The following is a 17,621-nucleotide window of genomic DNA, read 5'->3' on the forward strand; positions in this document are numbered from 1 at the left end:
CGCCGTTTCCGGCCAGTATTGCGGGTTCAATGGCTTTATACGAATTAGCTGTTTTTGACCCATCCGATCCCCAGAAATGGAAATTGTTAATACTGGCACTGTACCTTAAGTGGGAGATGGAATAGCCCGCATTCATGGTTCGAACAAAGTAATGGCTGGAGAATTGGTAGAATCTGAAGATGGTACAGTAGGCATCGCTTTGAATTTAGAATCTGATAATGTTGGCTAAGTACTGATGGGCGATGGTTCGACCATACAGGAAGGGGGTTCCGTAAAAGCAACGGGAAAAATTGCGCAAATACCAGTTAGTAATTCTTTCTTAGGCCTTTAAGCCAGTAAATGCTTTGGCCCAACCGATCGATGGAAAGGGTCAAATCCCAGCTTCTGAGTCTAGATCAATTGAGTCTCCCGCACCATATGGGAATTATTTCAAGACGTTCCGGTGGCGGAAAACGACCCGAATCTGCAGGAATTCGGGAAGGTTGAAGCAATGGCCAAACCTCCTTGAGGCTACAGCAATAACGTCATAAGCAATGACACTTAACTAAAGCACTTTATCCTCGCTTTCCACCTTTTATCTAGGGTTAGGAGGATCACGCGCCATAATGCCGGATCTCCATCTTTCTTTGTTGGTTGCTCTCCAGTCGCAGAATTATGAATAGTTTCACTAAAAATAAGTTTATTGGCTTGAAAAAAAAAATGAACCAATCCTTTAGCCTGGCAACCTGTACTATTTTTGCTGCCTCCAGCAACCTGTTGCAACTAACTTCATATTCAGGATGAAACAAGACAATTATGCCAGATAGTAAGGAATTACAAGTTTTCTGCACTAGAAAAAGCTAATAAATGGACTCGACCCATTATATATTTTTCCAGTAGTCATTTTAGGGACGTTTGCATGTACTGTGGGTCTTGCGGTTCCGGAACCATCAATGATTGGTGAACCAGCAAATCCTTTTGCGACTCCATTGGAAATATTACCCGAATGGTACTTTTTCCCTGTCTTTCAAATACTTCGTACAGTTCCCAATAAATTATTGGGGGTCCTCTTAATGGCGTCCGTACCGGCGGGCTCGTTGACCGTTCCTTTCATAGAAAATGTAAATAGGTTCCAAAATCCGTTTCGACGCCCTAAAATCTTAACCACGAAGGCACCCGCTTGCCCAAAATAAAATGAATTAGCCGGATTGCTGCTTTATGACACTTGCTAGACCTATAAAAAATGTTATGATCTCCAGACCTATAAAAAATATTATGATCGCAGAAAACAAACATAATCAATGCGATATAGCCAGTCTTTGCTATGGCATGCGATAAGCCATATTCGCGATCAGCTGCATTGTCTGGCCTGGCAAAGCAATATGCAGCGATGGCAAGCGATTGGCGCGTAGGCCTTTTAGATAGAAAGTAACGAAAACATGCAGAGACAGGAATCAGCCAAAGAGTGCGGGAGATTGATTGCAATACTTATCAGTCAAATAGTTAGAAAGTTGGCCTGCTATGATTTAACGGTGCTAACCAAGTGGAAGAGCCGTCACTCTTAGGATAAGAGTGACTCTGTGGGATAACAAGCTGATCAAAACATCTTAGGGAAGGTTTAGCACCTCGATGCTGAAAGCCATAATCAATGCGCTAATGCCTTTTAGTTAGCGTGCTATGATAATATATATTTATTAATCTGGTTGTTTTTTTTTACCATTATCTTTGTCCCTGCAATCATGATCATTAACCGGATTATGCGGTTTCTTTTGTTTGCATTTCTTATAGCTATTATTTGAATTAGTATCTTGGAGTGAATTGCAAGTTTGTTGCTTAAATTGGCTTTTATCTAAAGCTTTTATTTTTTCAGCAAATATTCTTTGGTGGTTAAAGTATTTTGTAAAGTTAAGAAAGATCCGTAACCATATTTCTTTTTCAATAATGCAAATGCAAAAACGGGCTCAATAAGAATCTGTTTTTCTGGAGTTCCAAAGGCTAGCATGACATCGTTATGTACGTAAAGACCTAGAGTGTGGAAACCTAGAAATAAGCTAGCCCAACTTAAATGGGATATTATTGCTTCTTTATGCTCCAACATTCTTGACAATACATTGTCTTTGTTTTGTTCCGGATCATAATCCCTAATGAAGAATATGGCCCCTACCATGATAAACCCAGCAATATATTGGTGATGGGTATAAAGTGGGTGGTAAAATCTTGTGCTATAAAAGCATAAGCAGGTAAGGCGAATCCAAACAGCAAACAAAGCACAACTATGATTCGTTTATAGGATTTGAACCCGGTTCGAAGCCATTCCTTTGACACCTTAAACTGGCAAATTCTACCGTGGAATACGCAATCACGAAGGGTAGGATAAAGCTAAACATCCCTTTGATAGCTAGGTCGCGGGTCTGCTGCCTAACGGCCTCTAGTCTTCGCTTATCCACAAAATACCGTACAGGAAAGGTTGTTATGCGGGTAGGGAAGAAAAGCAAGGAACGGACGACTTGGGGGACAAAGTAAAGATAAAGGGATTGGATGATTTTTCTCTGAAATTTTTATTCATACCCACATGCCGGATAGTAACAATTTTAGGGAATTTATCTTATCCTTAAACTTATTAACCGATCTTTTAAATGGGCGTAGGTTTGCTTGCATAGGACTAGCGGGTATGTCTAACTCTGATCAATTTATACTTTCTTTCGAAGATTCTGTTATTAAAATAGCAGTTTCTATGCTTAAAGCTTATTCGAATCCCAGTCTTCCTCCAGCTCTAAACGCTCTTTACATACTCTGTCATAATGAAGAAAAGGAAAAAAAGAAAGAAGGTCTATTAAATAGAATAGTAATGGAGACTATATGGGACTTAAGTCCCGATTCTAATGAAAGTCAATAAATTCTAGGGAACATTCGATGCTTTCTGGGATTAGGAAAAACTTTCATTTATCGGTAAGAGCCCCAGTTTTTTAGATAAATAAAGTAAATTATCTAAAGCTAAAACGACGAAATAACTATCTATGATCAAAAATGAATGCCCAGTCGGGGCTGTATGATTTGAAATAGGTTAAATGCTATTATTACGATTACTATCATGGCTAGATGACTTTTTGTGCTTAAGTAGCCCATGTTTTCTGTACTCGATTAGCATTCGGTAGATCATCCAACTCTAAGCAATATAAGTTATTGGTGGGGATTTGGTTCGTTAGCTGGTTTTTGTTTGGTCATTTAAGTCATTAGTGGTGTTTTTTTAGCTATGCATTATACACCTCATGTTGATTTAGCTTTCAACAGCGTAGAACAAACTGCCAAACTTTTTATTCTTCTTTCTTGCTTAACACGACGCTTAAACCGTTTTTGACATGATCGGCTTGGTGATTAAACCAAACCGATTTAAGGGTCATTTAATAAGAATTTATTGTATCACTTATAGGTTAATTTAAACGAATCTTCCGTGTTGCACTAAGTTACTCACGGAAGTATGCATACATTCTGAAAACGTTTCGAGGTAAACACCCATCCAAATAGGTAGAGTCAGAAATCCGGCGTTGAAACTGTAAGCTTAGTTCAATGGGACGAAATGAAAACATTCTCCTTGCTTACCTTAAATACGTAACCTAATAAAATGCTCTCCAAACCGGGCCAGATAGTTTCCTTTCACTCGGCTCACTCACCTAAACTCCCGTCGCCATGAGTTTAGATACCCGAACCGCAATTAAATGGATTTCAGCTCTTCGTATGAAGGTCTCTATACAGTAAAAGTAGAGAAGTGGCTTTTGCTTTGAACTGGTTAGATTTCGTAAAACATCCGATTGTTGTTCTATTTATTGCTTTCATCCATTTGGATTTGGAGTCAATGCGATGATATCATTTAAGTGTGCAACGCCCATTCATGATGATTCATCGATGTCTATTGATTTAGGCTCTTTCTCCGTTACCCTACACAAATGGAACTTACACAGATCAAAGCCTTTGGTCCCCGACCCTAATAGCAAATCACCGTAAAAATACCTAAATTACCTGCCCTTTCATAACTAGACCTTTAGAATTGCATATAGCGTACTTGCTTATAGGAGACATCAAAAGTATGCTTTATCTAGCTTGCGTACAGAATGACGTATAGAAATTATGAAAAAATTTCGTAGCTTACCATACAATTTCAAATAAGCCCCTATGGTCTATACGGAAATGAGGCCTCTGTACTCCTTAAGAACACTGTTTTGAAAAGGTTTGGTTTTGAGAATGCGGCTCTATCCTTTAACGGAGGCTAAGCGGCCCTTAAGTTTTATATAATCAATAAAGGCTTTGCTGTATTTCATTTAGCCGTCACCTCAGTTATTGACGAGATGTTTGGTTTTGGTTGGGTTTAAAAAGATACTATGAGTCCTCTGTTCTAAATTTCCGAATCTACGGTTATCTAGTTTGCCGGTGCTACCAAAAACTCCAATGCTTACGTTATTGACGTAAGATCTTGAACTCAAATGAGTCATATTAAAGAAACCAGTTGTGCTTCCAGCATTGACTTCATATCGAAGTTGAGAACTCATTATGCCCTGCCATAAATGCGTGAAGTCTATATCATGGTAAAGATAACGCTGTGATATAACCAATTGCTTAACTATTGGACCAGACCAGGCGCGTTTAAGTCATTGCCTTATTTAAGTTTGCCTTCGTGAGTTAACCACTCGACTGTTTCTTGGAGACACGGTTAGAGAGGAAATGGTTAGCAGCCCTGTCCTTTTTTTTTGCAACAAGCTATGTTTCCCATTGAGGTAAGTTGCTTTCGTTTCATCGCGAGCACCTACAACGTAGTAATTAAATCGTTTAATCATATATTTATTGGGCAGTATAACGGCCACCTCTCCACAAACAAAGGGTAAAAACATAAATTCTTCTCTCCTATTCAAATCGGAAAATTTATGTAAATATTTAGATCTTAGACCCCCAAAAACTACACAATTATATAGCCAAAGGGAATAGGCTGCGCCTAAAACCATTCCAAGTGCTGCCAATGTAGCCACAAAGCTATTTTTCTAAAAAGCTCCCAATGGAATAAGAAATTCGCCAATGAAGCTGCTAGTACCAAGTAGGCTCATATTGGCTAAAGTAAAAAATGATGGGATGATAGAAAGATTGAGCATAGTACTTACTAAACCTCCGTAATATCTGACAAGTCAAGTCTTATATCGATCATATAGAGCACCAACACATAAAAAAAGAGCTAAAAAGACCAATCCATGACTCGGCATAAGTAAAATGCTACCTTCAATTCCCTGTACGTTTAATAGAGTGAAATACTCTCCTTAAATCAATCAAGGTCATTCGATTCCTCCCCAAACCGTACAGAATCGTTGCCCATCATACGGCTTTTTAACCCCATTTCATTTATCAGCTGATGTGTTTTGCCTTTAATTGCTGTTAGTATCTAGAATTAGTTGCCAGGCAGATAATATTTTATATGCATGTAAAGTTACTTGTTTTGCACTTATAGTTAGCATGTATTCGTTTTAATCTGTCGCAGTCCCTGGGAACGCATGACAGGGCTTTTAGCTTTCCTCCATCTTTGCCTTTCCAGCCCATTATGCATTAGCATTATTTAACAGCCGCAATGTGTTGATGATACATTGGTATATTGATAATATGTAATTTCTGTAAGGCTTGCTAAGATCATGATCTTTAGTCCTACCGAATAAAGATCCTGATTGTCTTTTTTCACCCAAATCTGGCCACATATATTTACGTGATATTTACAATATATGGAACAATAGAGAGGCAATCTGAAATACATTTCTGGCGTATCTTTACCATTATGACAGATCTTAAAGGCTTGCTTACCAGATTCTATTGATTTGCGCATTAATTTATCTCCTAGGCAAAATCATTCGACTCAGGAGATGGCTGAGTCTAAATTCATATAAAGCTAGACAAAAAAGAAGTTTCTAGTCTATGTTTCAAAATAAAAATTTCCTGACTTCTTTTCTCAGAAAATGTAAGGTCAGCGATTAGGCTTTTTCTCTTTGCACGCATATGTGAATTTTCTACTTCAGATGAAACCTAAAAAATAATTCATATGCAGCCGCATCATATACTGGAAAGCATTGTCTTAAACAATAGACTAGCTAAACTTACTATCTTTTGGTGTAAGATTAGGTGCTTGTAACCATATGTTTTGGTTCAGTAAGTTACAAGCCCATGTCATGTTAAGAGTAAATGGTTCCACAGACAACATCACTATTATGAAGGCCAGAAACTTAAATATTCACACTAATATTGTATTGAGCCCATTCTGTATGATGGCAAACAAAAAATTTGTACATAGGGGTATGGAGTAATATCCGCAAGGATCATACGGATATATGGGCCCCTTTCCTTCCACTGAATGTTCCAGCGCTTTCCGTCTACATGGCTCCTTAATGAAAGTTAGGCAGGTACTATGGGCTTCTGATTTCCAGCCATACGCCCTTCGCGAAGCGAATGAAGACTGATAGTGTTTGAAACGTCATACATAAGGTATCCTTTTAAATTTAGGCAAAGCAATCAAAGGTTGATAAAAAAAAACACATAGCCTTTGAAATACTAACGCACAATAAAGTTAGACCGTTTGCTTGCTTGCATGCAGGTCGGCAGCCAAAATAATTACTTTATTTGCAAGGGTTCGCAGTTTAGCCAGATCTCGCCTTTGTCACCTATAGGCTGTGACGTCTAGAGTCGTTGTTCATACATTTTCTTTGTCTTCGATAAAATGAGTCCTTTACTCTCCCACTCGTTATGGCCTTAGCACCTAGTCTCGATGGCTGATGGGAAATATAGTGGTTTATATGTTCTTGTTTTCTTGCGTATACCGGACACGTGTTTTGGAAAGTATTGTTTTGGAAGTGACTTTAATTTGCCTGTCTAGGCTCAACTCGCTTAACGTTGGCGGACTTGCTTGATTTGATTAAACAATCTGAAAAGATGTCGGGGATATTAAGAAATGTCTTAAAGCATGTTATAAGACTCAAATCTAAGTATGGGCAACGCCATGCATCTTTATGAGGCTTCCATCAATTCAGCGAAGGTAAAAAGTGAACTGAGAAAACCGTCTCTTTTCCGAGCTTCAGTAAATGAACAATCATCTGGTTGCTTAGTGAGCCACGTGCTTTACGCTTTTTTTCTTCGCAGACAAAGCAGCTTAAAATGAACCCATATCGCTAACATCTTTGTTCATTTTGCTTTAATTTTCGATTCTCATTGCGTAAAACCAACTAATAAAGTGTTACACATATTCGCTTATAAAACTAGCAAAGTCTCCTTAGCTGATCTTTCATCTTTAATAGCAAAACAATAAAGTCAAACAAGCTGGCCCCGCATCCTATGCAAATACTTCATTGCCAGATTATATCAAGCTGCTTTTACAACATGCTATGTTCTCTATTTTATTGTTAGAAGGTTGATAAGTTGCACGCTCGGAACACAAAAATTAATTGAATATGTTCATAATTATAGGTAACTATTAGGCCGCCCGACTAAACATACCAATAGTCACGAAATTCATATAAGCTACCGAGGAGTAGGCAATAATCTTTTTTAGATCGATTTGTCTTATGGTAGTTAAGGACGTATATATGACTGCAATCATGCTTAAGGTATAAAGGAAAGGAGTGAAATAAAGCGTCGCTTCAGGAAACATGGGTATGGAGAATCTTAATAAACCATAGGTTCCCAATTTTAAAAGAATTCCTGCCAAGATTACAGATCCAGCTGTAAGTGCCTCTACATAAGCCTCAAATAACCAAATATGAACTGGTACCACAGGCACTTTTATAGCAAAAGAGACGAAAAGGGCAAGCCGTAACAAAATTTAACATCATTCACTAAATCCTGTAGTTAATAATACATGTGAATCAGTAGTTCCTGCCTGGAAAAAAATCAATAAAATAGCTAGAAACATAAAGACGGATCCAAATAGAGTATATAAAAAAAACTAATATACCGCTCATATCTTTCTTTATCTAAAACCCCATACTCCTATAATAATGGGAGAGTCAAAAATAGGCCCCTTATTTTACTTTAGGAAATAGGCCAAAAAAAGGCTCCGATAAGTACCCAATCCCTGCTCAAAGAACCATACGTGATACTTTCGCATCATATGGCTCCGTTTTAAGATAGCAAATGACCCGGCTCTTGTTAATTGCCCGTGATAACCGCTCTTGGTCTTGAAATTGAATCCATTGTCATGATTCTATTTTTTTCCGTTTTTAGGCTCACCCTAGCAAGCATTTCTCAGGCCTTTTATCTAAACCTAAAATAGAATGGGTTAATGAGTACATCATATTATATCATATATGTGTTTTCTTGTTTTGCTTGTAAGCTTTTTTTGGATATCTGGCCAGAAACCAATCAATTTTAGATGCATGGGTTTTCTGTCCGCCTGCCGGCAAGTTAGATCATAAACCTTGCCTAATTTTCCCTTAAAAGGGAAGCCCTTTTACTGTTTTGCTAGCCATATACATGAAGCTTTTACGAATTTTGTTCATCATGTTGTAAAAGACAAAGGTTCATAGGAAAGTAATTTTGTTTTCTGAAATTAATATATTAAAGCGCGGTTGATGTGAATTGCTCGAATTTGAGCCTTTCGCTTTTCTGTGCTAGGGTGAACCCTTTTTCTATCCATCATTCATAGGTCCTTAGAGCAGTTAATAATTAAACTAGGAAACCCTTGCCATAAAAGACCAGCCGGCCAAACGGGCTAAAAGTGGCAAATTATTGGACCCTGACAATCGATAATCATCCAAACTTCATAACATAACACAAGCCGTTGCAATATTTGCAACGGGCCTCTTAAAATGCCTTAGCTGTCGACACGACATAGGCTAGTTTGGTAGGCTGGACAGACTTTCGTATTCTCATTGAAATAAAGTTTTCCTTTTCTCTAGCTTGAAAATGTTTTGTCAACAGGCAGGCTCTTTAGCTCTAATACCTCTGCCGAAAATTCCTAGTTACAGACGCGGCTGCTTCATTTGCCACTAGAAAGGTTGCCGTATCTGGAATTTCAAGGAAGCGCCTATCCAGACAAGTATACAATCTTTTGCTGCTTTCAAAGGAGAAAAAAAATGACCTTATAAACCCATTCTCTTATCTTGTTCCATTTTAAAGCTCCCTTAATCAAGTAAACACCATGTGCCTTGTCAGCCCGTTATCTGCTTCTGAGCAGATAACCTAAACAAACGCTGTGGCAGCAATGTTGTAATTATTGAAGCTCGCAATGCGTTTGCATGGCTTTTGCTACACTTAAGAGATTTTGGTTAAAAATTTACCTGCTCAACCTTTGCAAGTAAATGGAAACTCCTATGCTATAAACCCTCTATGTAACCAAGGGACCTTTCCTCTACAGTTAAGTGATTACATTTGTACCCTATAGAAAGTAAAGTAAATCTAATGGAAGGTGCTCACCCCTTGACCCGCTGGTATCTGCTGGTTTATTTTGAAAGGATTCTATGGGTTTTTAGCAATATAAGTAAAGTCAACGAGACTAATTTCTAAACCTGTAGTCAAACTCATTGAATGTTGATCCACATGATCGCATATATTTTGCCCGTATATGCGGTCCATTTTAGGCTTTATTTATATCGTTAGCATATCCTTTTTTTTTATCATCATGATAGAGGATAATTTGATATTATGTTCCCGATTGGAAATTAGGAAAGTAGCTTTGGAAATACAATAGAAACTGCTTCCTATATGATGTGAGCTTTCTTATAATCTAATCTAAATTAAATAGGCCAACTTATTATTAAAAAAATCCTATCTATGTAAAAAAACAAGCAGTGCTTCCGCAATCGAGATTACTGTGAAATCTTGTCCTTTCATTCCATTATGTTCTTCTCTTTTTGTCTCTACTTTTTATGCTGGTCGTTTTGCTTTTTGAACTTTTTAGATCTTAGAACCGCTATGACCGGTTCACATCTAATTTCAGAAGCCAAGAGTAATCTTTTATAACGAGTAGTATTGAATGCTTTAATTCTTTTATGGCAACTTTTGTTATGGCCGGGTCGCCAAAAGCAACCCGTTAAGTCTTCTTTCGAGATCAGGACAAATATCTCTGTTGACTCCACAAATAGCCGACGAGTTTACGTCCATCCCCAGGCATCAGATACAATCCGTCACCCTTGTAGCCGTCATCTGCAATTCGCGCAAGTGTGCCCGCACCCTATATATAATCGTTGCTTTTTCGTGACGAAAGTTCCCTGCCTGAAAGCACCCTTTTCCGCATGTCCATACGATATTTAAGTAGGCAAATCGGGATCTCAGAGTACCCATTCGACAAAGAACTTCCCGCCAATTGCAAATAGGTCATCTGACAGATTCGGCAATCAATACTGTGCCTACACACAAGACTACCCTTTACTAAAAGCTTTGCGGGGATAATTCGAATCCAACCGCTTAAAAGAGTTTACTGCATAAAGCTCCTGTCCGCAGGGGGCTTTATCCCGACGAATATCAGAGGCTCGGCTCCACACGACATAGAGATTAACACGCTTTCAAAAAAAACGTGAAAAAGTAAGATATCCAACATACGAAATACAGCAATCATAAAAAATTCACCAATTAAAAGTGCTATTACATACTCCTTTCCGAAACTCTCAATACTAAACCAACCTACTAAAATGCAAATGAGAATTAAAAACGTAGTCAAGACTACCAAAAACAAAAAAATACCATCCATACCTATAACAAGGCTTATGTCTGAGTAGGGAAGCCATCAAATGATTTCCACAAATTAAAATTTGGCTGTGGAATTATCAAATCATATCCAAAAGACTGAAAAATACAGAAAAGTCATCAAAAAAGCACACGAACCAATAATTCATATCCGTCGTATTTCAGAATCAGGAAAGACCAGAAAGATAATGCTTCCTAGCAAAGGACACAAAATAAGACCACTAAGATGGAATTCCGCTAGTAACGTCATTTCAGTTATCCATTCAATCCTTCCCCCATCTCTCTATCTTCCATATGCATGAAATTCAATGAGAAGAATAAAAACCGGCACCCATTATGTATTCTCGGCTAGCTATTGAATCTATACAGCAGTGCATTCTGACAATAGCCAGAGCTTTAAATTGGCTATTCGTAAAGGTTGATGATGATTTCTTAGTAAGTTATTAGCTTTTACTAACAACCGTAAGCGGAACGGCCACTGGCAAGGCGAATCATCTTACATTCCGGATACCAAAGATTGTTATTATACAAGAATTCTTGTATCGCTCATGCAGATCTTCCATCTACCGGAAACCAAAGGATTCATTGCAGGAGAGTAAAGTATGGCTGAAAATAGAAGGAATTGACGAGAAGCTAACGCTTTAGGTAAGTACGATAGTCATTACAACTGTTTTTATTGGTTTTTTAGTGGCTTTTCTCCTTATTGGTTTTTGATATAGTCTCCTGAACTAGTGCTTTCCTCGGAACCAATGCATTTAAAAAACGATGTATTTACTTTCAAATAAGATTGACTATATGAAAGACATATTTGATATGATTTTATCATTGCCAGAACCTATGCATTTACCATAGATAATATATTTACTGAAACCAGAACCCATGCATTTATCAAAAACATAGCCAATGCATTTACCGAAACCATAACCAATGTATTTGTCCCATTTAACTCTTATAAACAGTTTAATTAGAAACATCTTTTTTTATTAAGAAAGAAATATGGTACAATGCATTTACCGAAACCATAACCAATGCATTGGATCTTCTTCTTTTTCTTTAAAAACAAATGTCCTTTGGTTCTTTCTTATCCCTTTTTCACATTGTTATACATATCCATCAACAGCTTATTAGTAAGTATTATGAGATAGAGAAACAGTCCATCAACACGTTGAACATTATGAAACAGTCCATTAACTTATTTATTGGTAAGATATAGAAACAGTCCATCAACATATAGACCATCATAGCCAGGATCAATTTCAATTTTTTTTGATTTTTCGATGAAGAGGTTTAGTTTGTCGAAATAGAATCTTTGCCTGGGGAGGTTAGCTTACTCCCCGTGCTTACAAAATGGAAAATTGAATAAATTTCGAAAAAGTCAAAAAAACCGCAACTAATAACATCACGATTCCAAAAATATAAACTTAAGACAGATCTAAAATAAATCCGAAATCTTACCATAAATGACAAACCCCATTACTCATATAATAAGACAAAGCTAAAAAAATGAAATTTACTAGGCCTAAGATAAACCAATGGAAATGCTTTCCAACGAAGAAGGCACATTAATAATAACTTTCAAAAATAAGGCTAAAATGACCAACTTTCAAAAAAAAAATACCAATTAACAATGCAGCAGCCAAAAAAGTTCCAAAGATTCTATGAAGGATAAATAAGATCGAAGTAAGCTATGGCTTATAAATAATAATATGGGGTGATAAAGGTCGATCGATTTACATCCTATTGGCTTTGGTTCAAAAGGCTAAAACGCTTTAGCACTTAAAAAAGGAACTTGCGTCGGCTTTGCCGGCACAAAGTATGTGCTCAACATTCATGAAAATTGCTCTGTCCATCGGAAACCAGCCAGATTACATTTTCGATTCCTGCATACGAATTCCTAAATAAATTCATTATCTACCTTATGCCAAAAAAAAATCAAACAAAAAAAAACAGATAGCGTCTCGAAAATAAAGCAAATACGAAATTTCTATGATAACGCAAATAATTGCATAGTTGCTCTGGCTCTCAGACAGAAAGCAGCCAAGGTTAATACAATAGATTATTTTAATTAATAATGCTAACATTCCTTATCCATTTGATCGAAATAAATAAAAATCCTCATGTCTGCGTGTTTGTTTGGGCATAAAATGAATTTGTTAGCCATAGGCATCGATAGTTTAGTTAGTTGAGCTCCAACGATCCCAATGAATGCCACGGGCATTGATAATTAGTTGAGTCCCAAAAGACGAAACAATAGCCTGTATCATGGTGCAGTCTTTTGAGGAGGAAATGAATCTATCCTTACATCCTAACTACCGTTGAACAAAATAAAAACCTCTATTCAATTAGCTCAAATAATGAAGGCAATTAGCCCAGTCAATAAAGTGCCTCGTTTACGTGGTTCGAATCTGTCATTGCCCAAAATCCAAAGACACCTTAGTTTCTATTGATTTCAAATAAAATGATCAATTACCATGCTTAACCTTTTCGGTCAAAAGGGCCAAACCAAAAAGAAGGAAGGAATTAGTCAAGCCCCCATCCCTGCTCCAGGTACAACCCATTCGTTATTCGGTGAATTTATTTAAAATACAAATAATGTCAAAAAGGCCATCATCAAAGCAAACAAGGCAATCGCTTCGAAAAACTCGGGGTGTGTAAATCACTTCTTCCAAGACTTGGAAGAGTGAGCAGGAAACCGAAGTGCCAAATAAGTATGAACTCTCCCTGAAAAGGAGGTGATCCAGCCGCACCTTCCAGTACGGCTACCTTGTTACGACTTCACTCCAGTCACTAGCCCTGCCTTCGGCATCCCCCTCCTCGCGGTTGAGGTAACGACTTCGGGCATGGCCAGCTCCCATAGTGTGACGGGCGGTGTGTACAAGGCCCGGGAACGGATTCACCGCCGTATGGCTGACCTTAAGGCGATTACTAGCGATTCTGGCTTCACGCAGGCGAGTTGCAGCCTGCAATCCGAACTGAGGCCGAGTTTCTGAGGTTAGCTTGCCCTTACGGGGTCGCGACCCTCTGTCCCGGCCATTGTAGCACATGTGTCGCCCAGAGCTAACGGGGCATGCTGACTTGACGTCATCTCCACCTTCCTCCGGCTTATCACCTTTGTAAAAGTCTGTTGCCGGGTTCCAATTTGAGTAATGGCAACTAAACACGAGGGTTGCGCTCGTTGCGGGACTTAACCCAACACCTTACGGCACGAGCTGACGACAGCCATGCACCACCTGTATCCACGTTCCCGAAGGCACTCCTTTTTATCCATACCCTTGGGGTTATGCTTGTAGTTTAGTTCGTTCCTTTATTAGCCTTTCATGTCATTTTGGTTCCTTACGTTTGGCTTATTCCTTTACTAGCCTCCCATATTACCTTAGTTCTTTACTAAAGGCTTATTCCTTTATTAGCTTTCCATTTTACCTTAGTTCTTTACTAAAGGCTTATTCCTTTACTAGCTTTCCATTTTCCAATGCAAGTTTAGGGTCATGGTTTTCTGATGTTAGATTTAGTGTTTTTGCCTTAAGTCGTTATTTCAAGCTGTTCCCTAGTGTTTATGCTTTATTTTTACGTATGGTTTGCAATGCCAAAAGTTGGATTAGCAACACTAAAAGTTGGATTTGCAAAGCCAAAAGTTGAATTAGTGCAACGTTAAGATTAAGAGTTTCAGGCGGGTAATGGCAATTTTCTAGTTTTTGTATTTTCCGTATGGCTTGCAGTCATTATTTCAAACAATCTTGTATTGTATGGCTTGCAGTCGTTATTTCAAGCAATTTCCTAGTTTTTATGTTTGTAGTATGGGTTGCAACACTAAAAGTTGGACTTGCAAAGCCAAAAGTTGAATTAGTGCAACGTTAAGATTAAGAGTTTCAGGCCTTGAATCCCGTCAGCTAGCCTCGTATGTTTGGTTACGTTCCTTTCATTAGCTCCAATGCTCATCCTAATGAGAATAAGAAACGGTTAGTCCTTTTATTAGCTTTTTAGTTACAATTTATGTGTATTAAGATTTTTGTGTTAGGTTTGGAGGCAAGGAAAATCCGGTAAACTCATTTGAAAAGGCGTTATCGTTAACAACCATAATAGAAAAGCCAGCACTATCACAACCATCAGAAACAACGGATATGCTAGGAAAAGCAGTAAATGTAGTAGAAAAAGCATCAGATGTAGTAGAAAAAGCAACTACAAGTATGGTAGATGTAATGTCCAACTATCCCTGGTATTTGTAAAATTCAATGATTATAAACCTGGGTTGTTTCACTGGTGTATTGATGGCTATTTATCTATATAGTAAAAGAGATGGAGGTGGAGAAGGAGAAGGAGAATATGATGATAGTGATACTAATAATGGTGGGCTTAGTGCTATACCTAAAGCAAAAAGGATGATTTCGGAAGAAATGAGAATAAGAAAATAGGGTGCGATAATGGCAGACCCTCGTGATAACTACTCCTTTTCCTACCCGGGATTGAGGCCCCATAATAGGGAAGCACTCGGGTAGGTATTCCCGCTTTCAGAAGGCTTTGAAAGGCTTTCGAAGGCTTAGTACTTCCAGCTTTAAGCTTGCTTAAAGGCAGTAGCCTACGGAAGTTCTTCATTGAAAGAGAATGCCTTAAAGGTCTTCTTTCAAGGCCTCGCCAACGGTTCCAGAGCTTGGAATAAAGGCAGTAGCCTACGGGATTCCCTTTGAAGGCTCCTAAAGTTTAGGAATTCCAGCTTTTTTTCAAGGGCTTAGGCTAGGTATTCCAGCTTCTTGGGCAAGAAGGGCAGGGCTTGGTAGGGGATGCTGGCAATTTCGGGGTGATTGCCAAAGGCGTAGGAATGCTCACTAAGGGCTGGCACGGCACACAGAGGCTTAGCTTGCCGAAGTGCACAGAAGCACACGAGGCACACCGTGGGTGGACCTTCTGCTTTCAATCTATGTATTTGCTAGCCCAGCAGTGAGAGATCATTGACCTTAGTTTACTTGTGTTTCCCGTTACAGGGCTTAAAAGTTGCCACTGGAAACTGTCTACCGGCCAAGAATCACATTGTTCCTGCTGAGGGAATGGCTGGGCTAGCTGAGTGCCATAACACCTGTGCCGAACCGAACTTGCTGATGGAGATCGTATCAATTCGGCAAATAAACGTACCGTTCCATGGAACAGAAAACAACTGTCGAGTGGATTTCTAGCTCTCTAACCCATTCAATCCTAACTCTAAGATGGACCCTGGCGTTTGCTTGGGCAATGCCCGAGCCACTGAACCCGAAACTGCATGCAGTTCCGAGTCTATATTATCCCCAGCCAGGTCATTGCCCGGGGCACCGCTACATATGTTGGCAACCGGAAGTATTCATTTGCGAGCATATATGGCAGCTGGCTTTGACAAGCGCTGATTGTCCTTTTTCCGATAGCTTACTGTTCCGTGTGTGCCGATGGGTTGGAATGACTTGGTTCAGTGCCATGCGTAGTGGCATATGCCTTAGGTGCTGGATTATTGCACATCCGAACGAGACAGGCAGGACACTCGCCGAACGGACAGGCAGGGCACCTGCGTTGGAATTTCTGGCCGAACCCGAGGCCTCCCACGTATTAGGAGCCTTAGACTTAACCATAAGTCCAGCTTAGATACCCGTGTGGCATGTCTAATTCCTCGAGAACCAGCTCTGGTGGCAGGGTAGTCCACCCTAAAAACTCTTTAATAGTCCCTTTCAGGTCCCTTCTAGGGTTCGCTATGGTTGCAGAACCTCTGGGGAACCAGTCTTGGGTATACTGCCAAATCGTGGTAGGAAGTTGCGAATGGCCGTTGTACAGGGCACTTTCTCTGGAAGTACCTTGTAGTTCCCTTCTTAAATAGGCAGTATAGCATGTAACACGTTTTTTATCATATTTGCCGCTTTGCTAACAGTGCTGAGCAAAAAAAAGAAACCCTTAGCGATAACTTTATGGGGCTGTATGCGATAGAAAATATACGGATTACGAAACATGCCCGCCATAAATCAATTGCTTCGTCATCGTAGAGAAGCGAAACGTCACAAAACACGTACTTGAGCTTCGAATTAATGTCCTTAAAAGTTTGGAGTATGCCCACGTGTTTCAACAAGAACACCAAAAAAACCTAATCTGGCTTCATGTAAGATAGCTAAAGCACGTTCAAGCAATCGACGGAATATCATTGCTTACACCCTCGGCGAAGGTCATGATTTGTAGGAGCATCCCGTGGTTATGGTTAGAGGAGGTAGAGTAAAAGATCTGTCTGGTGTAAATCACCATCGCATCTGAGGAGTAAAAGATCCGTAAGGAGTGCCGGGTTGAAAATAAGGCAGATTCAAGTATGGTGTAAAAAGACCTAAAGCTTCAATACGAATAAACAAGTCAAATCAACAAATGGTGACTCTTTTTGTCCATCCTCCCTAAACTGGTCTAACTTATTGGAAATTGTATCAGAACGACCGGTAAAAAATCCAAAGACAAAGAGCCATCTGCCTTAATCCCATTGCAACTCTCCTTATGTACCTTCAACAGGGCTTTTGTCATTTAAAAGAGGCCGCAAGCAAAGCACATACAATTGTTCTAATAGATTCGGCTATGTTTGGAAATTGGATATTAGAGAAACAAGGTTGGTTAATAAACTAGTTTACTCCCTTATGACCGATGGTAAGAGAACATACTCTTATGCTATTGTTTTCCGGACCTTTTGTCCCCCTTTCCAAGCTAAACCTAATATTCATGTTATCACACTTTTAACTAATGCTATAGAAAACATTAAACCTACCTGCGAGGTCAAAAAAGTGAGAATCACAGGGACTACTCGTAACGTACCTAAGATTATTGCTAAAGAACGTTAAGAAACCCTAGCTTTTCGTTGGATCATAGAAGCAGCTGTCAAATGAAACACTATAAACGGAAACGGCTAGAGTTTGAGTAAATGTTCATCTGCCGAAATACCGGATGCTTATCATAAAAGGGGA

The sequence above is a fragment of the Lygodium microphyllum genome, unplaced genomic scaffold (assembly GCF_053477565.2).
Source record: "Lygodium microphyllum isolate KBCC unplaced genomic scaffold, Lygodium_microphyllum_v1.1.10 scaffold_42, whole genome shotgun sequence".
NCBI lineage: Eukaryota > Viridiplantae > Streptophyta > Polypodiopsida > Schizaeales > Lygodiaceae > Lygodium > Lygodium microphyllum.